Genomic DNA, 27,860 nt, shown 5'->3' with positions numbered 1-27,860 from the left:
GTGCTCGCATATGAGAATATAGGTAGTATGTATGTCTGATAGATGTGAGATAAAGAATCACTGGTGAGTGTAGACCTTAGTCTAAAAAGAATATTGAAAGACTTGAGTGATTTTTTGACTATGTATTCAACATGCTCCGTCCAACGGAGGTCATGCTGAAAGATTATTCCGAGGTGTTTGTGTTTTTGTGCTATGGTAAGCGGACTATTCCTGAGGGTGATCTGGGGTAGCTGTTCAGGGGGGCGGTTATTGTGGTAGAACGGGAGGATGACTGTTTTCTTTGTGTTAACCAGCAGGTGCCATCTTTGAAGCCAGTCTCCAGCTGCTGTGACACTCTGTTGTAGGTTTCGGGTGCAGTCTTGAAGAGTTCTCGCTATGGAAATCAGAGCGGTGTCATCTGCAAACTGGCTACAGGTGGTGCTGGGATTCTCACATGCGTGTGGATTGTTGTTGTTGTTGTTGTTTGGCTTTATTTAGAGTGGAGTTCCAAAACAGGCCTAAACCTTATGACAATGGTCCCACTGATAATAAGGGGACAAACAGAACAAAGATGAAGCAACTATCCACGATTATAACCGTCAGGCGAAATAGCACGTCATAGTACATTCGAGATCAGCGGGAAGAAGATGACGATGTCCACTAATTTAGTATCTGTGCACACGTGTGTGTTACTCTGTGTGTCAGCTATGGCATCATCGCCTGTGGTTCCATGCCTAGCATGTACGTCTGAACCATCCTGCAAAGTTTGAATGACGTAGGTTGAGCGATCGCTCCGCGAAACATACTTTTTGAAATTCTCTTCATAGTATATCTTCCGCCATTGAAATTTCGAATTTCTTCGAATTTTTTTCTGAGAGGGGTGGCTTGCAACCTCGACATGGCTTGTTCCAGGCATGCTTTGGAGCCATCGCCTGTTGAAACAGTAGCGGGAAGCTGCCCTGCAACTGTTCCAACAGGAAATTAATCGATCCGAGAAAGCGCGAGTCCGCGAATCTCGGTTGAATATTGAGTATTTCAAGCCTTTTCACGACGAAGATGGAGTTCTTTTTGGAGATGGACGTCACGGCAAAGGACATGGTGTCTGACTTCTGGCGTCTGGTGAAGCCAGGCATCATTTGTCCAGTCAGGTCGACAGCTTAACCGTCAGTGAGCTTGTGTTTGGATCGCGTTCTGCTCGATGTGGTAGATCACAAACAATTTAATATCGCACAAATTGATCTCAGCATCGTGCGTACGGTATTTTATATTCAGAAAATCACAAAGTGTCTCTGTGTGGCTGTCCTATGCCAGGAGAAACTCCAATCAGGCTCCTATGTCCTCTGCCTTCATGATTGAATGTCCACTTCGTTTGAACAACGAACACAACAATCGAGGACGGCTTTGCAATGAAAAATACAGCTATACTGGAGCTGAAAAAAAAGAAGAAAAAAACGTGCTCCGGATGAGACTCGAGTACATGCATACTCTCCCAGCAGGTGAAACGCAAATATTTGTGAAAAATGCGTGTCGCCAACTGACCAGTAATTTCGCCTGACAAAGATAGTAAGCAGCCAGAAAGTGCGATAAACAGGACACAACACTGACATGTTACGGTGACATTCAACGACCTGAGACCTAGCTCTCACAAACCTCCAGTGCGCGAGCCAACAGCCTTCCAGCTTGGAAGGTTCAAGGCTATGGTAAGACCAATGAGGGGAAGGTGAGCGCAGCGAAAATGTGCAGAAGCTAAGTCTCATGGCCACAAAGAATGCCGACTGTTACAGGACCATGGTGGGACAAGTTAATAACATGACAATGCGGTCTAACTTTCTCTCCCAGCTTTCTATTTCAATTCTATTTTATTGGCTCAGTATCCGAGTTAAATAGCCGAGAACTTTGTCTTTATTTGATAACAAACTGGGTGTCGGAAACTGGGAGATGCACGGGATGCAGAGCCCAAAGAGCGCAAGTAAAGAAAGTAATGGTGACAAATCCAGTCAAGAAAATAGAAAAAGATCAAATCCAATACATTGGGGAAACCTATTTAAGAAGTTTACTAGTGGTATGAACAGTACAGGTCATAAACAATAATTGTTTTGGCCAGCAAAACTAGGTTTTCTGTATACTGACGGCACAATAGGACCATCAGACTGCTCGACAAATCAAACGATCACAGGCATGGCAATGTCTGTAGCATTGATACTGTTTGTAGGGGGAATTGAAGTTTTGTCTCCTCGAAGATTGTTTGTGTAAATCGCTGCAATGGAGTTTGAGAATCCTTAGAAAAGATACAACATGAATGACAAAGGACAATATAATCCAAAACGTGTGTGTGTGTGTGTGTGTGCATGGCAGAGCATACACGGGTACTCACAGGCTTACTAGGCGAGGTAGATTGTAAAAAGCATTACGTGGCAATGAAGTAAGTTTGTTATTCTTCAGATCCCTAAACAAATCACATCAGGTACCATCGATTGTGAAAAAAGAAATGCCTAACTAAATTGAGGGTAAGTTTAAAAAAGAATAACTCAGATGGTGAGCCCATCTAATTATGATAAAAAAGGAGAAGGACAAAATGTTACGAATCATGACTAACTGTCCACCAACATAACCATAATTATCATACACAGTCAGTAAGTGCGACAAAATGGCACAAAACTGACAAGGAGTACTGAGACATTCAGGGACCTGACACCTAGCCCCAACACTTCTCCAAGACGCAAACCAACAGCCTTCCAACTTGGAAGGCTCAAATTCGGAAAGTTTTTGTGCCTTTTTGTCGCACTCGCTGACTGTATATGATCTGGTTCCGTTGGTGGACAGTTTGTTATAACTCGTAACGTTTTGTCCTTCTCCTATTCAAAAAAAAGAGTCGGTAATTCTTTGGTTTGGGCCGGAAGCACTTTTGTTTGCTCTGTCTTATTAGTCATGAGCCCTCCTTCAATGGGCACTGAGCCCCATCATAGTATGACCCTCAATATGGACATGAATCTTACTGTCTGGGACCTGTCCATGTTGCGCAACTTGGCAAAACATGAGTATGTGGCCAACTGGTCAGGCGAAATAGCACGTCATCGTACATTTGAGACCGGCGGGAAGAAGATGATGACGTCCACTAATTTAGTATCTGTGCACACGAATGTGCTGTGTGTGTGACTTTGTGTGTCAGCTATGACATCAAAACCTGTGGTTCCATGCCTACTGTGTAGGTCAGAACCATCCTACAAAGTTTGAATGACGTAGGTAGAACGATCGCGCCGCGATCCATACCTTTTGAAATTCTCTTTGTAGTATACCTTCCACCATTGAAATTTCGAATTTCTTGCTGAGAGTAGGGATGTCAGCGAACGCACTGCGCAGGCCTCTGCGCATGCATTGCGTCATCGATTTTTTGAACGTGATCGCGGCCGACAGAGAAAACATGGCCGCGGTCTGTTTGCACCGCTGGGAGTCGTAAAATTACTGTTCTTCTGTCCCCGCGACCATTCAAATCATACGCGATACAGGAGGACCCACGAGCTCACCACGTTCTCCCCGGTCGATTTCTCTGAAAGTTTGCACATCGTGAAACACCAGTATGAGAGGTGTTCAGGCCAATTTTCAAGGGATTACCCTGGTTGGATCGTTCCAAAATCGGACTTGCATTTCTCGCTCGCGGCCATTTCTTGCGCGATGGAAGCGCCCTGCCCTGGTGAGTAACCAGCGTCGCGCTTGGTAGAGAGTTGCTGCAATCAGCTCCCTGATGTCTTCGCTGCCATTGTCAGAAGCGATGGGCCCTGAATTTGTTTGAGAGTCTCTGGATGCTACTTTTCCTCAGCCTAGTTTTCAGCCATTCCGTGCATCTTCTTCGCACGATTTATTTTGCAAAAAAATTAAAGGGTTCATGAGTTTTTTTTGTCGGCCGCGCGTAGATGGGCCAGGCTGACCTGCGCAGCTGGGCTGCGCAGTGCGTTCGCTGATATCCCTACTGAGAGGGGTAGCTTGCAACCTCGATATGGCTTGTTCCAGGCATGCTGTGAAGAGAAACTCTGTTAAAGTAGTGGTGGGGATCTGCCCTGCAACTGCTACAACAACAAAAATGATTCGATCTGAGAAAGCGTGAGACCGCGAATCTCCGTTGAATATTGAGTATTTCAAGCCTTTTCACAACGAAGATGGAGTTCTTTTTGGAGATGGACGTCGCGGCAAAGGACACGGTTTCCGACTTCTGGCGTCTGGTAAAGCCAGGAGTCATTTGTCCAGTCAGGTCGGGAGCCTAACCGTCGGCAAGCTTGTGTTTGGATCGCGTTCTGCTCAATGTGGTGGATCCCAAACAATTTTGATATCGCACAAATTGAACTCTGCATCGTGCGTACGGTATTTTATATTCAGAAAATCACAAAGTGTCTAACTCTCTGTGTGGCCGTCCTATGCCACGAGAAACTCTAATCAGGCGCCTATGTCCTCTGCCTTCTTGATTGAATGTCCACTTCGTTTGAACAATGAACATAACAATCGAGGACGGCTTTGCAATGAAAAATACAGCTATACTGGAGCTGAAAAGAAGAAGAAAAAACGTGCTCAGGATGAGACTCGAGTACACGCGTACTCTCCCAGCAGGTTTTATGGATGTCGCTCATAGACGCGTAATCAGTTCGCGTGACGTGGAGCCCACTCGCTCGGCCGGACCTGGTTGCTGAACTTTGCAAAGCAGCCTGCAGGGTCGCCAGATCCAGTCCGACTGGTCTGGCCATGACTGGACCACTTTTCCCAGCTGGATGGTCAACCTGATTCATGCAAAACAGGTGTAAACAATTTCAGAGGGCCAGGACTTGGACTTGTGCCAAGGATCGTTCAATGCACGACCTCACCTTCCACCAAAGCCCTGCAGCATCGGTCTCTCCTAGATCCTATAGAAAATACATAAGCGAGTCAACATTGGAAACGAGCGAAATCACGAGAGTCGAGAGACGTCTACGTGAATGCTGCACGAGGAAGCCGCAAACATGATCCCGTCTTTCGGTAAAGAGCGTGTAGAGTGTGCGCACACGTACACTGCATGCATGGTTCATGTACACCTTGGCCGCATCAGGCCGTCAAGCATAGCATACTCCTAGACTGAGCTCATGAGGGCTTACAGGAGTTGACTCGAGGTCATGTAGATCTATGCACCACCACCAAAACGATGCATGTCTTGACGCCAGATTTGGCGGTCCTACATGATCCATGGTCAACTCGCGATCATGTTGGGCCCGGAAGACTAGCCTTTCGCACGTGCAGTGTGTATACAGGGCAACGTGAATGTTACTTCTTGTATTGTAGCAGAGTTTACAGCCCCATGGGCAACTTCTTGTAGTTGATCTACAAGACTACGTGACACTTGCACGATAAATCTGACTCCAGTCATTCCAGCATTACGAGTAGTTGCAATTATTTATTTACCGTTGGTGTTCCATTATCCTGATGGCGTTATGGCGTTGTCAAACATGCCGGACCGAGCTTGAGTGCTCAAGTTGAGCGGGTTCTGCCGGGTTGTGGAGGACAAGCCCCTTCAACCGTGTGACCTGACAATCCCCCATGTTGCGTTTGGTGTGAAGAATGTTATGTGCCGCTCCTTTCCGTCGAGTTGGTTCTCCTCATGGGAATGGCTACATTGGGATTCAAAGAGCGAGCGTGTGTTTTGCCATACCTGCTGCTTGGCTGGTTCGAAGGAACTTTTGATTGCTAGCTGCGCTGCTGGTGCGTTTCTGATAAAGGGGTTCCAGAACGGGAAGGATGCGGCAACAAGTTTCAGGAACCACGAGTCGTCGGAGTGCCACCGCGAAGCTATAGAACGATTGCTAACAGTACCTTCCACCACGAAAGACGTAGGTGAACTCTTGTCGTCCAAACTTGCGGAGGACAAAATGGCTGCCGACTCTAGCACTATTGAGCAGATGACTGCCATATTCCGCCGGGTGGAACAACATGAGGATTTTACTGGCATGTATGCCCTGGAGAAATCCGATGCAATCACGATTTTTGGCAATGTGCACAAAACTCAACCTACCATTAGAGTTCTGCCGTGGACAATGTTATGGCGGGGCATCTGTCATGAAAGGGCATCAAAATGGCGTCGCAGCACAACTACTACAGGCAAACCCCAGAGCGTTACACACTCATTGCTGCAGGCATGCCTTAAATTTAGCTTGCCAGGATATGGTTCGAGACATCAATTGTGTCAAGGATTGTCTCAACACCATGTTTGAGTTGTCAAACTTCTTAAGTATTCCGCGAAGCGCAATGCCACATATGAAAGGCTCAAGGATGATATGGCTCCTGACCAAGCAGGATTTCGCACTCTATGCCCCGCAAGATGGACCACTCGCTCAGTCTCCCTTGCTAGCATTGTAAGCAACTACTCCGTCCCGCAAACCAGCCTTACCGAGTTCGAGTCAATGGCTACGTACGATGCTGAGATGTCAGCTCGTGTAAGTGGAATTGCGCACCAGTTCTCGCTGTTCAGTTTCCTGTTTGGCTGGCGTGCTGGGATGCAAAGTTCTTGGACTTGCCGAGAACCTGAGCAAGACTTGGCAAAAGAAGGATATTTCTGCTGCGGAAGGTCAAGCAGCAGCAACCGTCACTCTGTGATTCCTTACAAGCCTTCGTAATGATAGATCTTTTGACACTTTTTGGGCGGACGTTGTCAGAGTGCAGTCAGCCAAAGACGTGGATGGGCAGGTTCTAGTGAGGAAGCGGAAGACACCAGCTCGCGTTGCTGTCAGAATCGGCCAGGGTAACTATCCTGAATGCCCTGCTCTCCACTAAAACCCTACTGTATAAGTACAAATTTTCGTTCACGAAATCTTTCGTTAAATCACTCCACCAGCAGGCTTGTTACATACTAAATTTCGTTTTTGGTCGAGGTCTGTCGCCCCGAACGTTCAGAAAAAAAACTTCAGTTTGGTACAAACTTTAGTTAACCCACATGCATGCACGCATACACACAATAAAACATAAAACAACCAAAACATCAATATGCACATTTATCCAGACACGCTCTCACATACACACGCACGCACATGCGTGCCAAACGTACAAAACGTGGACACATGTACACCAAGCAGATAGAACACAAGGAAGTGGGGTTTGCCATAGTTTTTTTTTTTCAATTTTGTCTGATAAATATTTACGAGACTTTGCATCGAGCGACACCGTGGATAACATTGAGCCAAGAATTATGCAATAAACCAGAAGAGATATCTCTTCACAAGTAGGCAAATAAATGCGTAGGTGCCCGGCAACAGCAATCGGGCGAGTCACAGCAATGTACGTATTGCAACTTCAATGATACACATACACGGTTGACCACCCATGCCTCCATTTTCGGCGGGTCAACCACATGGTGGCCCGGCAACTTCAAACGGGAACACACCGATACAACAGACACAGTTGACCACCCATGCCTCCATTTTCGGCGGGTCAACCACATGGTGGCCCGGCAACTTCAAACGGGAACACACCGATACAATAGACACAGTTGACCACCCATGCCTCCATTTTCGGCGGGTCAACCACATGGTGGCCCGGCAACTTCAAACGGGAACACACCGATACAACAGACACAGTTGACCACCCATGCCTCCATTTTCGGCGGGTCAACCACATGGTGGCCCGGCAACTTCAAACGGGAACACACCGATACAATAGACACAGTTGACCACCCATGCCTCTGTTAGCTGCTCCCGGCTAATGATGCCCCTCACACCGGAACACAGGGGTTTATATGATTGGATAGTTTATAGAAGTATTCGATAAGAGTGTAGACAGAAGGAGAACAGGACAACGACAACTCAAGACTAGACTAGAACAGAACTGGAGCATGCGCTCTTCTATGTGAGTGCTCATTGCCAAGGGGAACGAGCGGGAAATACAAATAGTGAGTATTCAGATCGTAGCATACATACACCTATTACACTGTGCCCCCCTAGCTAAAATTCACGTCCACGGGAATGAACGAAATACCTAGGAAACAACAAAAGAAAACAAACCAAATAATAAACTCAGTCCAGGACATAGTCAGCTAGTCGAGCAGGTGCAGTGCGAACACGGCCAGAACGACGAGAAACAGGAGAAGAAGTACGGACCGGATCAGACGACGGCGGCTGTAGCGGCGGAACGCAGCGCGGCAAATCATCATCGGGCAGCGGCAGCGGGTCAGGACTAGAAACAGTAACGGCAGGCGGTTGACAGTCGGGAGGACGGGAAACGGCTTCAGGCGGACGAACAAACTTGCCACTGGCAGCATCATATCGGGTGAAACACTCAGACAGAGCAGGATCAGCACACGGAGCAAGAAGACTCTGAGGCTTGAAACAATCAGGTGACGACGGTCCAGCGGCAGAGGCACCAGGAGGACGAACAAAAACGGCCGAAGGAAGAATCTCGGCAGCCGGAGGAACATCAGCAGCAAGTGGCACTTCAGCAGCAGCTGACAGCGGAACATAACGGGCAAGAGGCGGCGGACTCGGCGGAGGAGACGGCACATCGGTCACCACACGGGACATAGCATCGGCATTCAGATGTTGGCGACCTGGACGGTGGACGACTCGGAATTCATATTCGGATAAACAGTCAAGCCAACGTGCTTTCCGTCCGCGGGGTTCCTTCAGGTTCCGGAGTGCAGTCAACGCAGTATTGTCCGTCCTGGCAACAAATGGTCGTGCCAACAAGTAGTGCCTGAAATACTCCGCAAAATAGACCAGAGCAAGGGCCTCACGATCGCTAGCATCGTAGTTGCGCTCAGCTTTCGTCAGTACACGGCTGCCGTACCCAATTGGTCGCTCAGTTCCACCCTGGATCTGGCTGAGGACTGCACCAATCGACACATTGCTCGCATCGGTGTCCAGAATGAATGCACCTGCTGAAGCTTCAAACTGGGGGTACGCCATCACCGGCGCACTGGCAAGCGAACGCTTCAGAGCCTGGAACGCCGCTGCGCAAGCTTTCGACCACACAAAGCGAGCATTCTTGCCTGTCAGAGCAGTCAGCGGAGCAGCACGCTGGGCGAACCCACGGATGAAGTGGCGATAATATCCAGCGAAGCCAAGGAACTCGCGGACAGCTGTGACAGATTTCGGAGTCTTCCAGTTCCTGACCGCGACGAGTTTGGCTTCATCCGGGGAGATGCCCTCCGCTGACACGCGGTGTCCTAAGAAAGTGACCTCCTCCTGGAAGAAGGAGCATTTCTTCAGATTGAACCGCAGTCCAGCGGACCGAACTCGCGCGAACACGGGCAGCAGAATCTGGAGTTGGCCAGACAGCGTTTCGCTGGCATTCAGGACATCATCAAAGAACACACGGCAGAATGGCTGGGCCGGTGTGTTACATAAGCCACTCAGGACTGCTTCCATTACGCGCTGAAATGTCGCTGGGCCATTCCTGCAGCCCATCGGCAGAACATTAAACTCAAACAAGCCCAGTGGCGTGGTAAATGCCGTCCTAGCCTTGTCGCTTCCTTCCATTGCTATTTGCCAGTACCCTGACACTAAGTCAAGGGACGTGAAATACCGACAGCCAGACAGGGAATCAAGCATGTCATCCGCCCGGGGAATCGGGTAAGCATCAGGCTCGGTGACAGAGTTCAACTTCCTGTAGTCGATACAGAGTCGAAGAGAGCCATCCTTCTTTGGCACCAATACTATGGGTGATGCCCACGGACTAATCGATTCTTGTATTATGCCTTGCTTTAACAGCGTATTCAGTAGATCTTGCAGAGCCTTCCGGCGGTGATATGGAATCCGCCGGGTAGGTTGTTTTATAGGGTTATTTTGTCCTGTGTTAATTTTATGAGGGAATATGTCACAGTAGCCATAGTCATCATCATGCAAGATAAATAAATCGTGGTTATCATGAAGTAGTTCAGTGAGCGTGCGAGACTGTTCTGTGGAGAGATGATTTTGTGCGTTGATATATTCATCGATGACTTTCTTGCGTTGCTCAGTTAGCGGGATCGGGTCGGGTGAAACTGAGGAAACCATAGCTTCAGTGTCGTCAATATGTTCACAATCTGTAGGAATTTGATGAAGTTCGGCAACATTGGTATTTTTATGAATGAGTATAGGATGATTTGCATGATTTTCAACAGCCACAACCACACGTGTTTGGTTAGGGCTAACAGTTACAAGACTAGGAGTCACTGCCACATCTGGATGCTTCGCCATAAAGGACTCCAATGGATCTGCCACACAATCCATCGCAACCGTGCACACATCAACAGCTGCACAAGGCACCAAGACAACATGTCCTGCAGGTACCGACAACTCCATCTCAAACAACACACGAGATGAGTATACCACAGGGTCAGCCACACTCTCGGGCGCACACGCCGGGACAACGCCAGGTTGAGCCATGGGTTCAACAACCCGTGCAGACAATGAATCGTCAAGGGCAACACGAGAAGAATACGACGAAACAGGTACATCGTCGGAGCATGCATCAGAATGAGGAGTATGAGTATTACATGAGGGGGAAGTATTACGCGGAACAATACGATCATAGGGCGTACGTGACGGAGGACACCCGGAACCAGAAACATGCAACGGAACAGACACATCGCCAAACATCACAACACCACGAGCAATATCTAATACACCACCATGCTGCAACAAAAAATCGGAACCAAGAATCATGTCACAGTGAATACCAGGAGACACAACAACCGTGTGCTGGAAAGACAGATTTCCTAGCGACATACACAGATCCATGGATCCAACGACAGGAAGTTGTGCGCCATTGACTGCACACAACCGCGGAGCAGACTCTAGAGGAGGTCGCTCTGTCAAATTAGGCAACAATTTAGAATGCACTAACGACACACTTGAACCAGAATCAACAAGAGCAACAACAGGAGACGAAGACGAAGACGAAAGACAAACATCAACGTGCACAATAATGGGTGAGATCGCACCACATACCTCCTCGAGGGGCTCCACTCGGACGACTGACGGCGGCCCCGTGTCACCAGTCCAACCTAGTTTTTTGCGTGCGGGCAAGATGCAATGAAGTGGCCCTCTTCACCACATCCATGGCACACTCCACGCACAGGCCTCGCAAAACTCTGGCCACGACCACGACTAGGCGCACCAGCACCAGCACCACGAGCAACAAAACGTACATGGTCTTGCTGGGGTCGGGTGGGGCGATACAGACTCACGCTCTCCATTTTCGCCTCCAAAGCAGAGAGACGCGAATCAAATCTCGACAAAAGCGAAGCCAACTGGTCTCGCTCAGATTCCGACTTCAGTGGACCGACTGCTGTGTAGGGGTCACGACCATGACTACCGGGCTTCACTTCCGGAGCAGCAGCAAATACGGGCTGTGCATACTGGTGAGGTACGGTGCGGGCCTGCTCGCGAGCATAAATAGCACCTACCTCGATGGCCTTTTGGACCGCCGCATCCAAATCAGTGGGCCGAGGTGACGCCAACGCCAAGCGCAAATCCTTCGATGCCTGGCCATCAATAAAAAGTTGCAAAAGCATTGAATCAAGCAGTGCACCTTGTTGTCCTGGGTAGGCTCGACGAGCGAGCCGACGAAGTTCCGTGGCATACCCGTGCTGAGTTTCACTCGCCAGCTTCACTCGCTGGCGAAGACTGGCCTCGTGCATCAATGCTTGCTGGGGCGGCTCAAGACGGACATGCAGAGCCTCGACTGTGTCGGAAAAGTTCATGTCAGGCGTGTGAGTTAGAATTTCGGTGAACATCTCATGAGCGGTACCAACAAGGCGAGCAGGTAGTAGCCGTAGCTTTTGGTCGTCGTCGTACCCACTCAACTCGCATGTGTGGACGAAATGCCTCATGTACGTGGTGAAATCTTGGCCTGGCTGATTTCCGAATGTCTCAGGAAGCAAAACTGGCTTCGGCAGTGGACGTGCATGTGGTGTGTCTGTGTCCGGCAAACGAAAATGATGGGACAACCCTTGTACCGGCGAACTCTCGCGCTCTTCAGCAATGTTCATGTCACAGCCAGCTTCAGCGAAGCTACGCTCTAGCTTTTCTTGTCTCTTGGATTTCGCTGAACGGCCCATTGTGAAAAAAAAAATTGTTTTTGTATTTTTGAATTTTCGAAAAAAAATATTATCTGCAAAAATTTCCCGTGGACTCGATCGACTATCGATCTCAATCTATTACGTAACCTATCGTGCGTAGCGGCAAACAACTAAATTTGGCAGAGACAATTCCAAATAGGCAACTACTCTACGGACGGACACAGTGTAGCTAGACTCTACTACCCAGCTAGCAGATATCCTAACAAGACACTAGACAGCAGCCAGTATGCACAAAACACGGACACAGAAAATGTTCCGAAAATGTTTGGCCAGACAGGTTGGCGCCAATGCTTGACCTATGGACTGAGTCTGTAAACAATGCATGCAACAAGAAAACGACGAGCAGAAAGAAACACAATGCAGAAAGGAAAATATCGACGAAGAGAGTGGATGAGGATATGGTTTCACTTGCGTGGGCCTTCGTGGTTCTTCATAGTCGGCGATCTCCGAAGGCGTACATACTCCGCCAGCGATGTAGTGGTGGACGTTTTCCGCTGCCACCAGTGTTAGCTGCTCCCGGCTAATGATGCCCCTCACACCGGAACACAGGGGTTTATATGATTGGATAGTTTATAGAAGTATTCGATAAGAGTGTAGACAGAAGGAGAACAGGACAACGACAACTCAAGACTAGACTAGAACAGAACTGGAGCATGCGCTCTTCTATGTGAGTGCTCATTGCCAAGGGGAACGAGCGGGAAATACAAATAGTGAGTATTCAGATCGTAGCATACATACACCTATTACACCTCAAACCGGCGGGTCAACCACATTGTGGCCCGGCAACTTCAAACGGGAACACACCGATACAACATACACAGTTGACCACCCATGCCTCAAACCGGCGGGTCAACCACACAACAACATACAGGTGTCACAACACTGAGACAGTACAGCACAACACTGAGAGGCAAATGCATTTGACCCTCCTTGGGGCCTCGTCATGTGGCACAAGATACCGACGTGTCATGTCTAAAGGGAGGGAGGGAGGGGAGAAAACACAACCTTGAGTCACTTTGGCTAACTGGATGACAGAAATTGTTGACAAGGAAGTTGCTTTGCTGACACGAGGCAGGGCAAAGCGGCCACGCAAGATTTATTTTTTCATCCTCCATTTTCGGAAAAATTATTTTTTATTCATGTGCCATGTGACGAACCGTGACAAAACACGTGCATGCGTGGGCTAACTTGGCTTTGCTGCTCAAAGCCGTCATTTAACCCACATGCATGCACGCATACACACAATAAAACATAAAACAACCAAAACATCAATATGCACATTTATCCAGACACGCTCTCACATACACACGCACGCACATGCGTGCCAAACGTACAAAACGTGGACACATGTACACCAAGCAGATAGAACACAAGGAAGTGGGGTTTGCCATAGTTTTTTTTTTTCAATTTTGTCTGATAAATATTTACGAGACTTTGCATCGAGCGACACCGTGGATAACATTGAGCCAAGAATTATGCAATAAACCAGAAGAGATATCTCTTCACAAGTAGGCAAATAAATGCGTAGGTGCCCGGCAACAGCAATCGGGCGAGTCACAGCAATGTACGTATTGCAACTTCAATGATACACATACACGGTTGACCACCCATGCCTCCATTTTCGGCGGGTCAACCACATGGTGGCCCGGCAACTTCAAACGGGAACACACCGATACAACAGACACAGTTGACCACCCATGCCTCCATTTTCGGCGGGTCAACCACATGGTGGCCCGGCAACTTCAAACGGGAACACACCGATACAATAGACACAGTTGACCACCCATGCCTCCATTTTCGGCGGGTCAACCACATGGTGGCCCGGCAACTTCAAACGGGAACACACCGATACAACAGACACAGTTGACCACCCATGCCTCCATTTTCGGCGGGTCAACCACATGGTGGCCCGGCAACTTCAAACGGGAACACACCGATACAATAGACACAGTTGACCACCCATGCCTCAAACCGGCGGGTCAACCACATTGTGGCCCGGCAACTTCAAACGGGAACACACCGATACAACATACACAGTTGACCACCCATGCCTCAAACCGGCGGGTCAACCACACAACAACATACAGGTGTCACAACACTGAGACAGTACAGCACAACACTGAGAGGCAAATGCATTTGACCCTCCCAAAAACCAGTGTTTACGACCAAGCATTTCTCACGGCATCGCTCATTAGCATAACTTCCTGCAAGTAACCATGGCAAACCCCTAAGTGATACCCACAGAGCCACACCGGCACAAGGACTGCACAACAAGCGGACGGCACAACACTGTACAACACTACAAATGTACCTCACTTCTGTTCTCAACACCACATGGGCGTGGGCTGTTCCAGTCTTTGCTGCTAGCCATTGCACAGAGGGTATACCGGCTGCACGCCTGACATAGTGATCGGATGCTGCACTTCGCCAGCAGCCTGCACGGCATATGGCTGCTTCACAGACACTTGTACTCCGGTGAGCCATGAGTGTGGCCCCGCCAATGCGCACAGAATGGGAGCTCACCCGGTTGCAGTTGAGGATCCTAGTCGAGAAAACTCGGGAGAAGTAGCCGCCGTCGACGAACACAAACACTGGCCGTGAGCTGCCGGCAGTAGTGGTCAGGGACCGGAACTCGGCCATAGCCGAAACTGGGTACATCAGATTATGTGTGCGCAAATACCGGGCTTAAAAGGTCTGAGTCGCTCATGAGATCATTGCTGGCAGCAATCAGAGCGGCGAGTTCAGCGGAGGAGTTGGCACCAGGCATTGGTTGGCTGTGGAAGCCAGTTCTCGGAAGCGAGTAATCACAATAGGTTCATGCTGCATCTCAGCGGCCCATTGCCCCAAAAACGATTGTCCTTGATAGAAACCACAGAAGCCAACATCAGAGGCATCCGTGAATAGCTCAAGGTCAGGGGACTTTGAACACTCGACATCGTAGAAGAAGGATTGGCCATTCCAGTTTGCGGCAAGGGAGCGCGACCATTCGATGTCCAAGTGAGCTTTTGTGTTGATGTTGACTACTGACTGAAGAGACTGAGAGAGTTGTCCAGCTAAGATACAGGAGTTGACGGATGAAGGTCCTGCCAGGAGGAACCACCTTTGCGGCAAGGACAAGGTTCCGATCAGCGACAGCAGTTCCCGCGTTGTGTAGCTAGTGCGCGTGGACTACTCACTCAAAGCCGCTAGAAAGGCAAATAACTTCTTGTCAGGTAGCCGCATCACCTGGTCCTCGCTGTCGACTTCTATGCCAAGTACCGTCACCACTGTTGCTGGGCCGACCACCTTGCTGAGGTTGTCGATGACCTGCGGAACCGTTGCTTTCAGTTGAACTCATTCCATTGACCATCAAGCACACGAACATAAGCACCTTGTTTAGTGCAGCGTACTGGTTCTTGTGCTGGCCTGCACAGCTATCAGGAATAGTTTTACCCAGAATGACTGGGTTGATGATTTCGCCCTGAGATAGGGTAATGCCACGTGCACAGCAGATGTGGTGCATAACGAACGCACAGTGGGCATAAAATCTTCATATCCACATCAAAGGCCACAAGCGTTTGACAACCACACCCGATACGTAGATGATCAACGATCGTCCCTGCACTCAACGTCGCTCCAGCAGTAGTAGCATGTTGCAAACCACCATCGTACGTTGTCCATGTAAATGCCTCTGCTCCTTGTCTACTTCTTTGGCTAGATTTGTTGACAGGTAATCACAGCCATTTCTGAGTTGGCGTCAACGCCACTCGCCAAGTCGAGGCCTACTGGTCCTCTGCTTCGAGTAGTTCTTGCTTGGCCTCATGAACTCCAGGAAATTCACTACTGCGACCATGAGCTACTCTATCTGCCCACGCAACAAATAAATATTTCAACCAAGCGCGATCGATCGCTGTTTGAAGTTGTGAATTTTCAAGCGCTTCCAGCTCACACGAGTCAGCGCTTGTCTACACAGACTAGCACAACTAATACTCTTGTACAGCTTGGCGGAGAGACAAAGGAGAAAACGGAGAAAACACAACCTTGAGTCACTTTGGCTAACTGGATGACAGAAATTGTTGACAAGGAAGTTGCTTTGCTGACACGAGGCAGGGCAAAGCGGCCACGCAAGATTTATTTTTTCATCCTCCATTTTCGGAAAAATTATTTTTTATTCATGTGCCGCGTGACGAACCGTGACAAAACACGTGCATGCGTGGGCTAACTTGGCTTTGCTGCTCAAAGCCGTCATTTATTTCGTGCCCCCTAACGAATATTGCGAGAAGTTAATTCCAAACGAAAATTTCTACTTATACAGTAGCTACTTTGCCGCCATTGATACTGTGATGGCATGCATCAAAGAGCGATTTGATCAGCCACGGTACAAAGTTTACAGCATCCACATAGACTTTCACTCACAGGCGTCGCAACATTGGTAAATCCTGGAATTGGGTGGTCACTGTCGTGATTTTGTTTAGCACCAAGCTTCTGAGAGAAAAAGAACAAAGAGGATCAAGCACACGTTTTTTTGAGGATTTCAAACACCATTGTAGCCACGTTACCAATACACAATATGAACCTGTGCTACATCCCCGGCCAGAGAAATCAAACCTCATGAGAATAGTAGCGCTGGGGCTACTCAATCCTAGCACCACACACACACACACACACACACACACACACACACACACACACACACACACACACACACACACACACACACACACACACACACACACACACACACACACACCACTCTGCATACTTGTGTACGGCGCAAATTAATTCATGAGGTCGTATTTCTCCAGCCAGGACTGTACGAAAAGTCTCTCATCTACCCGAATCAGCAACTATTTGGGCATAACCCATTTTAAATACAGTAGACTCCCTTTGATTTGAACCTCAAATTGCCAGGCCCCGACATCGAATTATCAGGAACGTCTAAGTATCCAAAATGCAGCCCAATGCACTGGTATGTACGGCAGAATGCTCGAAATCCCGCCTAATCCGCGTGATGAAAGGCTGTTGGACAGCAGCATGTCGTTCTGAGGAACGGAAGTGGAGCATAGGCAAAGACGAATTTTACGACTTCCAGTCAAGAGTGTTGTTGTTCGCAAACATCTCTGCGCATGAGCTGACGCGGCATGAAAGGCCACTGAGATCCGCGAACGGAGTCAGCCACCTGGAAGAAGTTATCTTCAATCAAATCTTTGCACTTTGCCTCGCACGGGCTTGAATCAAAGTTCGAGAGAAGGTGGGTTTCTTCAACGCTACTGTCAATACTGGAGCAGACCAGAGATAGATTTTTGAGCTACCCTTGGCTAGAGAAGGAGATAAAAATGAACTTTGAATTACAATTATAGCAACACCATCTCACTTCGAAATAAGCGTTCGAAGGACATAGTCACTGTACTGTAAACTGCTCTTCTGTATGAAGACTGAGTACGAATTATCCAGTCGGTGCACGTTCCCTTCTTCGAATTACGCATTCGAATTCGACTTGAAGTGACTTGCAGGAGAGAGGTACAATGAAAAGGTTGGAATTACACGGAATGTTCGAATCATACTGTATTCGAATTAGAGGGAGTCTACCTGTATAAGCGAATCATTTTGCTTAATTTTCTCAACTTTGAAAATGGGCTGACTGTATAAGATCTGGTTATGTTGGTTATGTTGGTGGACAGTTTGTCATAACTCGTAACATTTTGTCCTTTTCCTTTCTTCATCATAAATGATTTATGAAGCGAATATCCCGGTGGTTTGCGCACTGGAGGTGCGCGAGAGCTAGGTCTCAGATCATTGAATGACTCAGTAACATGTCATTTTTGTGCCCTGTTATCTCACTTTTCGACTGCTTGACTCGTCCACAATACTGTCATGCACGAGGAGTACTGTTAGATATTGGCGTCCGGTTTCGTGATTCGCTTTCGCAAAGCTCCCCCACCCCCTCCCTTCTTTATCTCTGATATTGCTGAAGCACCCAAGTTCGGTGGTGTGTTGCCTTGCTGCTTCTGATTGTAGCTCGACCGCATTGTCTTGTTACTAACTGGTCTAAGATCATGATTGAGAAACAGAGGGTACCAGGTTCAAATCCTGCTTGGAAGCGGAAGGATTTTTTCCAGCCGTGCTGCGACCCACAGTTAATTGGGAACTCGTGACCTGGCACGAGGAAAACATGGATGCAGTGAATGGGATTTTCGGTCTTTGACCACTTGCTGGTGAGCTGATCTACTCACCTCCCACCGCTTTAGGAGCTGCATCTGCGCCTTGATCCTTGAAGGGTGGTGGCGTTCCTACGGATGTGGAAAGCCCGGCTTCCAGCCGAGTCTCACGCGAACCGTGAAATCTAACTGGTCCCGTCATAGTACCATTACAGTCGGCATTCTTTGTTGCGGTTGTCACATAGTACTATTCCTCTCCCCCCCCCCCCCCTCCCCATCGCGCTTGGACCTGGAGAAAAGTACTATGCACAGGGCTATAGTGATTGGACCCCCCCCTCCGGGAACTTTACTTTGTAGTGCTTGTACCCCCGGGAACTTTACTATGCAGCAGAATGCCCCCTCCCCCCCCCCCCCCCCCAACACTGCATCACTGAACCGGGTAGTAGAGAAGAGAACAACATCGCAGTCATGTACAGTAGATCTACATGCCTCGGAAATTTGACACTCAGCTCAGTCTTGCCAAAACTTTGTGACTGCTTTATTTCTCGCCTGGCGATGTACATGTAGTCTTGATCCGAGGCAATGTTTCGGAATGTGTGGGCATTGGCTGCCCTCAGTTTCGAGAAAAACTCCAAGCGATAATACGGAGGATTAGCAAGATGAAATTCGCGTTCGTGTTCGCGAGCATTTTTCAGTTCGCGAACTGGATTGCGAACTTTCGCCTTTTTCGTTCGGAAAAGGAGTCAGAACACGAATCGCGGATTCGTGTCAGGGCAGTCATAAATTTACTACACTGTACTGTCTGTACACAAAGGACGACGTGTCAACGTCATGCATGTGCGAATTCTGTTTGCTAATCCTTCTCATAAGGCGAATTCCGTCACTGAGTTCGACTTTCTTTGGAGTGCGAACACGAACGCGAATTTTGTCTTGCTAAACCTCCGTATTCTTTTTCTTCGCTTCCTTGCCAAAGTTCTCAAGACCAACACAAATCGTCGCCAAAACGTACTCAAAACACATGTAGATTTCGTGCCGAATTCCGCCCCAAACAATTTCCGCTGGCCAGTCTCACCACCAATTGAACCCACTGATATATACATCTACACGAGCAATGATTCGAGTCAAAAGAAGGACAACTTCGCCGCTGAATGAGCATACTTTCTTAGGGTGATATTCTACACAGTATACATGACCAGTATACCTATGGGCATGAAACTACCGTATTTCCCCGTAAGGCCGCAACCACACTACGTAAAAATCACAGTACAAATTTTCATGCATATCTCAGTACAAGTCGGTACGCAACCACACTACACTTTTCGGTCTGCATAGATGACGTTTTCACGCGAACAGCACGTGACGTTGTCGTACCAAAGCGTGTGCCATGCGCTGGAAAAGACAGGGAAATTCAAAAACAATGCTGATTCTGATGCTATGTACGACGACCATGTACAAAAACAAAGTTGTACAGAGGGGATGGAGCGCGAAAACGACGAAAACGACAAACGTGGCTTTCTACAGGGGTGCGCCAGTTGCTGAAAACCTACAAAGCGCGTTTTGCATTTCGCACGCGTCGGCATGACGACTTCTACTGTAATGCAGTTTGTACGTGATTTTGTACCTAGTGTGGTTGCAGCCTAAGTTAGTTCTCCCCAATGACTTAGTACCCCCTATAAAAAATACACTTTCCACTGCCGAGGTTATCACCCCGAAAGACAGTTCCCCCCGAAAGATAGTAAGTTCGTACCCGTCCTACATGTACAGACACCGTACAGTACATACATCATATGCACGGACACTAGAGTTGCGCAGGCTTCCCACTGCGTGTCATTTACCCCAGATAAAAAAGTACTCCCCGAAAGATAGTACCACCCCCGAAAGTTAGTACTCATGTGGCTGCTAAGTTCGAAAGTTAGTACGTACTAACTTACGGGGAAATACGGTAATAGTTACAGCGAATGATGTGTGGTGCTCTTGGACATGTGTACATGTATATTATAATTCCTGGTGGTGACAGTCAATTTTTTCTTTAGACTTTTCCCTTTTCCATTCCCTCAACTTATATTATGAGTGTGTGATGATATTGGAACTATCAATTTGGTGCCATTAAAATAATATCCCTATACATATAACCAAGAGTCCATAACTCCCAGAGTGTGCAACGCGTGATAGGGCCTTGTCACGACTCGTTTTCAACATTACGTCATTTTCATCTACATTTTCATGTAGCGAATGGCGCGGCCTGCACGCGCAGCTACACGAAAATGACGTGATGTTGAAAACGAGTCGTGACAGACATTTATGTGGCGTTGCACACTCTGGGGGTTATGGACTCTTGATGATAACTATAACCTTCACATCCTCATATTTACACCTGTCCATATATGACATTAGAATTGCATGCTGCGTACTACTTCCCGTTCTACCGGTACCTTTTCTAGTGGAATGTACATGTGTATTGTAATTATAACACCATCGAGACGACACATTGACCAGCAGAAAGACACGAAATTGCTTTAAAATAAATAAACTGAAATTGAACAAATAAAGAAAAATGCAGGTCTGGATGCCATGAAAAACAGTAAAGCACCCTAAATAGTATGAGCATACACTTATACATAATGGAAACCTTTGGTGCCAGTTAGCACTATCTGTGCTTGCTGGCACCAAAGAACATTATTCTGGCGTGAACATTATTCTGGCGAGCAGAGCATTCGCGCAGACATACAAGCTCACACACGCATGCACACAAACACGTACATACACACACACACACACACATGCATGCACACGCGTGCACACGCACACACACACACACACACACACACACACACACACACACACACACACACACGCGCGCGCGCGCACGTGTGAGTTGTGTTTGGTTGGGGACGGTTGCCTCTTTTGAGGCTCCGTCCTCGAAGTCGTTCCTGTCATGTAAACAGTCATTCTGCGTGTGGTGGATACCAGGAGACGACTGTTGTGACCTCAGCTAGTGGCCTTGCAAGTCACTGCAGTGTAGAGTTAGCTGACACTTGCACAAGAGGACTATTTTCAGCACGAGTTCAATTTGAAATTTGAATTTGCGACGGTTCGGGAATGGCGACCGCGTAGTGTTCGAGCGGAGTCGAGCAGGAAAGAGGATGGAGGCAAAGAGAAGCTGAATGTGGCGACATGGAACGTCAGAGCGCTGGGTGAGGACTTGGGTGACCCAAAGGTCGCGAGAAACGGCCTGTGGCAATTCCATCAGATACTGTCGTTGACAGGTAATTTGAATTTCTTGTTGAGGAATTCAAACGATTCAATGTTGCTGTGGCTGGAGTCCAGGAAACGAAGTGGTTCAGCTCAGACGTTTGGTTGGCCTCGGCATTCACAATGCTTCACTCGGGCTGCGGGCTACGCATCGCTGGCGACGGAAAAAAGCGCTGCGGAACGAAGGAGTTGGAATAGTTATGAACCCAGCAATGACGGATGCGTGGAGGCGAGCTAGCTGGCAGTCAGTGGACGGCTGTGAGTTCGAGGACTGTAGTGGCCAGGTTCAAGCTGGCGGAGGCTGGTGACGAAGCGGCATCTGGACACTGGTCCCGGTGATCTGAGTTGTTTATGACGATCGTCAATGTTTACGCCCCAACTAGAAAGCGAGCTTGCCAACGAAAATCAATTCTATTTGGACCTTCAGAGTACACTGGATGACGTACCAGCCACTGATCTGCAAGTCGTTCTGGGTGACTTCAACCCTCGAGGCGGTTTAGATACTGGAGATGGCGACCTGTGGACTGGTGTGCGGGGAAAGTTTGGTCTGGGTCAATGCAACCCTGCAGGCGAGCGTCTCCTAACGTGGTGTGCAACCAACGAGTTCTCTATTCTAAACACGTGGTTCCAGAAGAGGGAGACACGCCACGGCACGTGGATGCATCCTGCCACAAAACAACACCACCTAGTCGATATGATCCTTATGCGCCAGTATCAACGGCAACATTGTAAGGATGTCTCTGTCATGCGTCGCGCCAATTGTTTCACTGGCCGTTTTATGGTTCGAGCTAGTATCCGTGTTGATTTGCAAAGGCCTAGCAGACCCCCGTGTACTGGGTCGGGCCAAGCCCCTGCTGATAGCATTTCATTTGATTTTGAAAAAATTCTGGGCAGGAGTTTGGGGATGAATGAAAGGAGAGTAACTGGCTCAATGTGGGCAAGGAATTAGAAGTGACCCAACACAGAGACACCTAGTTATGGTCCAGATGAAGATGAGTGAATACTAATTGCCCCGGCTTCTCAATGATTCTGATACAGGATCCGACTCGAAGGAGCAAGCAAATAACCGTGGTGATAGAGCTATGAAGCCATTCCCAAAACAGAACATCGACCTCCAAACCTCGGGCAGGACTTCCTTCATGAAACTGTGTTCTCTGGCAAAGTTTGTAGACAGTGGAAAATGTGTTGCACCAAGCAAGCCCGAGCACACGCAACCGGTTGTTGCTTCGGAAGTTTGCGGGCTTTTCCGGGATATTCACAAGTTTGAAGATGGGGGCAGATGCATTATTTGCATTTATTAACCAGAATATGATCCACGTCATGATCAAATCAATAAAGCAAGAAGAAAAACAGAAAATTGGAGAGGACTCTCCTTTGAGTGAAGGCAAAATTATGGCATTGGTTTCGCAAATTTCCGCAAGAGCTCTGTACCAGCAGTAATCTACCGACAGCCCTTCGTCTTGATAAGAATGGACGCCATACACCCGTATGTCCGCACCTTTAGAACCATGGAGGTATATTCGATTATAAAGCCAGTCTCACTTATAAAGCCATGGGCTTCATAAATGAAATTACGAAGTATGTTTTGTAAAATTGAAGGAATTAGTACTATGCTAACAAACTTACAGCCCAGCAGGAAGGGTGAACAAGTAGATTTAGATTGAAATTTCTGTGTCGACTTTGACTTTTTATGGCATGGCGTAGTGGGTGAGTCACTTTGGATCTAAAATAGCTAGGAAAGCAGCGGTGTTTCGAATATAAGGCCATGGCTTTAAAGGCGCTGACATACGGTAATAAAGTAAAACCCCAAGAAATAGTTTCCAGGAACTACTCTGCTACTTGAGGTTTGATCACAAAGATGGTCTCCGGACACGACGGCAAACAGAAATTATTTGTTTGCTATGAGTCGCGACACCATTTTCTCCTTTCGCTCATAGATGTATTTATCACAGCAGTCAAAGAATGACCAACTTGGTTGAGGAAAATCCAGCAAATTGGTGAAGCAGCAACCATTTCTGGGGTAATAGACTGAAATGTAGAGCTTGCAGAATGAGCATGGCAAGCAAATGCTCTTTTATTTTTCCGTATAACCGGCAATAGGTCGCCATTTCGCTCTGTGCAATGCCAGCTGCTGGTCTCCAAGATAGTGCACCTGTCATTGGTTCTTCCTTTTAAAAGGTACCCTTTACCCCAAAGACTTCTGCTTCTCCACGTATTGCCAAAAAGAATACCAAGCAGGTATGTTTAAGTTCGGTAGAGTCATATGATGCCACCGGTAATTCTAGGGTAGTTGAAATTTTGGTAGCTCTAGGGTTAAATTGTTCTGATGATAAATGATTGGCCCGAAACATTAAAATAATTTTACATTCATGTACTAATGACAATGAATCGACCATGTACCGATGGAACTATTTTTCAAATCAGTGCAGAGTGAATATCTACTGAGCAGAAAAGTCCTCAGTTTACAAAACCGCTATTCTTCTTAACCTTCCATTTTTGTTTGTTTGAAGTTTTATTTCACATCGCACCCCCCCCCCCCCCTGATCCTCTATTAATGTTACTCTATTATCCCTTATTGGCCACAGGCCGTTGTGAGAAACATTCTAAACAACAGCAGCCGCAAAACAACAACGGTGACTTTGAAGATGACCACAACGGCGACTTTAGGGCGAGGGAAATGTGATTGCGACAGACGGTTGGTGCTAACAACAAAAACGACGCCAAAAAGCACGGTAGTAGCAAGAAGGTCAAGAGACATTAAAACCAACACTTACAGATATTGCAGCTGAGGAAACTGTTTAAATGCATTCCTCGGAATATTGTCTGCCAGGTTGCTTTTCGCAAAATTTCTGTAAGACAATAACAAAAAGGTTTAAGAATGGACTCGCATGGAGAGCCAAGGATTAATTTTATAGAAAATAAAAAGCACCAAAGAACTACAAGTTACGCTATAATGTCCACTAATACCACCAGTTACTTAACAATTACCGAATGGCTCAGACCACGCAGTGGTTGCCAGCTATTCTGGATTATATGAAGAAATGTGATGTCGAACATATCAACGTGTTTGGACTAGTTTCCTAGGATGTGACAAGTTTTTTTGTAGTGAAATGCTTCTTTTTTTTTCATTTGTTTTGTTATGCGCATGCTTGAGGTGTCCTATAAGACGGCCCGTTTCCTTGTACTTCGTTGGCCTTTGATAGCGAGCCTTTGAGAACATTTGGGAGGGCAAGGGATGGGACGTTGATATGTTCGACATCACATTCTTCATATAATCCAGAATAGCTGGCAACCACTGCGTGGTCTGAGCCATTCTGTAATTATATTTCAGAATGCTCTGTCTCCATATCAACGTGATTTCGTAGCTTATTTGCCAGTGGTTGGTAGCGTCTTTTTGCAGGATAGCACCGCATTAGAATAAGAGGCATTGTGCAGAGGTTTATAATAGAATTTCTGGAAGACAAATTGACTGCTCCAGTCTGCAGCTTCGAGGATGTCATTAGTCGTAATGCCAGAGTCTGCAGCGGCTGAAGCCGATGCACTTCTAGTCGAGTGTGCCTTGAAGATAGTTGTATCAATTCCTGCCTGTGATAGACGGGCTTTGAGCCAGCATGCAATTGTAGAGGAAGTCACCGGTTTGTGAGGCCGGATTGTTGCCAGAAATAGTCTAGTCTCGCCCGAGCGGTGAGGCTCAGTCCTTTGCACATACTCCACCAAGGCTTTGACTGGGCAGCAGAGTTTGACATCATCAGTGAAAGTGGCATTTCGCCGCCTTTCTCTATTCAAATGCATATTGGCCTGAGGACTGAAGTGTGGATACATTTTGAGCGTGGTGTGGAGAAACATACTTCTGCTCGAGGGAAGAAAAAACACGTTCTACCTTCAGAGCAGGATGGGCTGTCTCTTTGCTCACCTCGAGTTGGAAAACCCATCGATATTCCAACTCCGTCACCTTCCAGGCGCGGCTATTGAATCGGACAAGAAAACTTCAACTTCTGTGGCATCGGACAAGCGCTGCAACTAAAGTTACTTGTCGAGTTGGGTTTACTTTGCAACTTCACAAGTCGCCCATGTTTGTCTGATCGCACGGGACTGAGAAATCCGCCGATCTGAATCTCGGTTGGGTACGGCAGATGGTCATTGCAACTCAAAAGAAGAAGGAGCGAACTCTATTGCTGTAACTCAGAGTTTCAAGCACGGGCGATCACCAACCTCATGGTCATAGCATTATCGGGTTAACTAGTGCAGTGTTAGCTGATGAGACTCAAGATAAGAATTGCAGAAAATAATATTATTTAAAAAAACTCGAACTTGTAGTCAAGTTGCTGTCTGATGATCGGATAAAACCGTGAAACTCAGAGTTGCAGCAGAAACGCTTTTGATTCCTCTAAAGGGGGTATTTTTTTAAATGATTGCCCTCCCTGTAAATAATGTCTAAGTATATGATGCATGCCTTACACCTACACCCAGTTGTACTATACAGAGCACTCACTTGAGCTGCCACAATTGTGTAGAATTCATATCCACGTTATCCCGGTATCAAATTTCAAAAACACTGATCCCGTGCCATGATTGTGTTGTGTGTACCATATTGAATGAAAATATATCGCTAAGCCGATAAGCCGATCGTTATGATATCAGCTAAGCCACTAAGGAAGTATCAAGATCGTTTAAGGCCTAGTTACTAAAGTGATTGTGTCCACGTCACCTTATATTTATTTTCCCATTTTTTCCTTTGAGGTCAAAGAATTCTTCGTATATTGCACAAGAAAGATCAAAACCTAATCGATAGCCACTTCAATAGACCAATCCCGAAAAGATTGTCTGGGTTCGTGAAAGGGGGCACGTGTGCAAGCCAGCTCGTGTGAAGTGCATCGTTTTGTATTCAGTTTGTGTGTGTCAGCTCATGGCGGAGGAGAGAGAGACTTTTGCTCGCCGAGCTGAAGCTAAAGGATTTGATGGAGTCCTGCCAGCAGCTAGTCGAAGGACCTTCGGTACCTTAGGCAGACCCTGACGGAGTTTGGAGGCCAGATAGCTCTCGGTGAGGAGAGAAACATTCGCGTGGCGATCGACTCTCCGTAAAAAATACAAGCTACATAGCGCCGGCATACTGCAACAGCTACGATTTCAACTTACTTCTCGATCTGCTGCTTCACAAAGTTCAACTATTTACAAGTCCTGACTGTTGCACTCTGAAGCTGGAGTCTCATCGCCCACCTACAGGTAGCTTTTGGAGCTGGTGGATTTCCAGACTTGGACTTCTTCCGCAAACTCTCGCAACATTACTACAGTCACGCTGAGTGTATGCTGTGTTTCCGCATGCTCGTGTCGACATGTCACCTATCCTCTACTGTACATGTACCGGGTCGCGGAGGAGCTTGACGACCTCCGCTGACTCCGGGTTTCCGAAATACTGCCGTCGTCTTCGTTGATATCCCTGGTGACATTCTCCCCTTGCAGGACCTGCGCATAGTTGTCGTCCCGGGGGTAAAGACTATGTTGTCTTTCGAAATAGTTCTTCATCACGCTCGCGCGAATGATGTTTCTCATCATGAACTCGTTCCGACGGTGTGACACGCCAATGGTCTTTGGCGGGGCACTGGCTTGGCGAAAACGCTATCTTCTTGTGCAATATAACATTGATCGGCTGCAGATGAGTACAGTCACTTCGTAGTTGGTCCTATAGGAGGGCACCTGGCAGGAAAGAGGCAGGACTCATCGAAGACGAAGCGCTCGCAACAAAAAATAGCACTCGAAATATCTCGTAAGATTTAGGGCCCATCGCTTTGAGCCACATCGCTCACAGCCTTGCCTACTTCATCAAAGTGAGCTCTACATGTTCGTTGACCTCTTCACACTACACAGAAGAGTGAAACAAGGATTATGTTTTAGCATTTCGACTCCAACAGCAGACCATTACCAGTGCGAGAGATAAGACTACAAAGGGCTTTGCTTTTTGTCGCATCGTCTCTCTTGCATGCAACTAACGAGAAAACCGTGTACTTACCCCCGCATTCACACTCGAACTATCAAACACGTCCTGTGCCGCATGCTGATCAGGTAGTGCCATGTATGTGTTGTACAGTGTACTCTCAGGTGACATGCCCCCTTTCGAACCCAGACAATCTTTTCGGGATTGGTCTATTCTATGGGAGCCACCATAGTTACCAATCACCATAGTTACTAAACCAGGATCAAGAAATCCAGCATAACCCCAGGTAAAAATCAAGCTTACAGTGAAACGAGGATGGATACATTTTGAAAATCAGTTGGAAAACTATGGTCAATCGTTGGTGGCTTCGGATAACTGCAGTCATAGAATACACCAGACGTGGTCGTAGATTTTTTACAACGACCGGCAGAGTAAGAGGTCGCAGATGAGAAGCAACATATGAGAACCATCAGGCAGAGGTGCAGCTGGAGGC

At 47.5% G+C, this 27,860-nt stretch overlaps 1 long non-coding RNA gene across 1 annotated transcript; it reads right to left on the bottom strand.

Moving 5' to 3' along the window:
• Positions 1 to 7,080: 7,080 nt before the first annotated feature.
• On the bottom strand, positions 7,081 to 16,271 carry LOC135827715 (uncharacterized). Its single transcript, XR_010555527.1, has 2 exons — positions 12,796 to 16,271; positions 7,081 to 7,667 (listed from the first exon to the last, which is right to left on the bottom strand). It is a non-coding gene; the product is annotated as an uncharacterized LOC135827715 (long non-coding RNA).
• Between the last annotated feature and the right edge of the window lie 11,589 nt (positions 16,272 to 27,860).

This window comes from Sycon ciliatum, chromosome 11 (assembly GCF_964019385.1).
Source record: "Sycon ciliatum chromosome 11, ocSycCili1.1, whole genome shotgun sequence".
Classification (NCBI taxonomy): Eukaryota; Metazoa; Porifera; class Calcarea; order Leucosolenida; family Sycettidae; genus Sycon; species Sycon ciliatum.
This window is presented reverse-complemented; position numbering and strand designations above follow the sequence as displayed.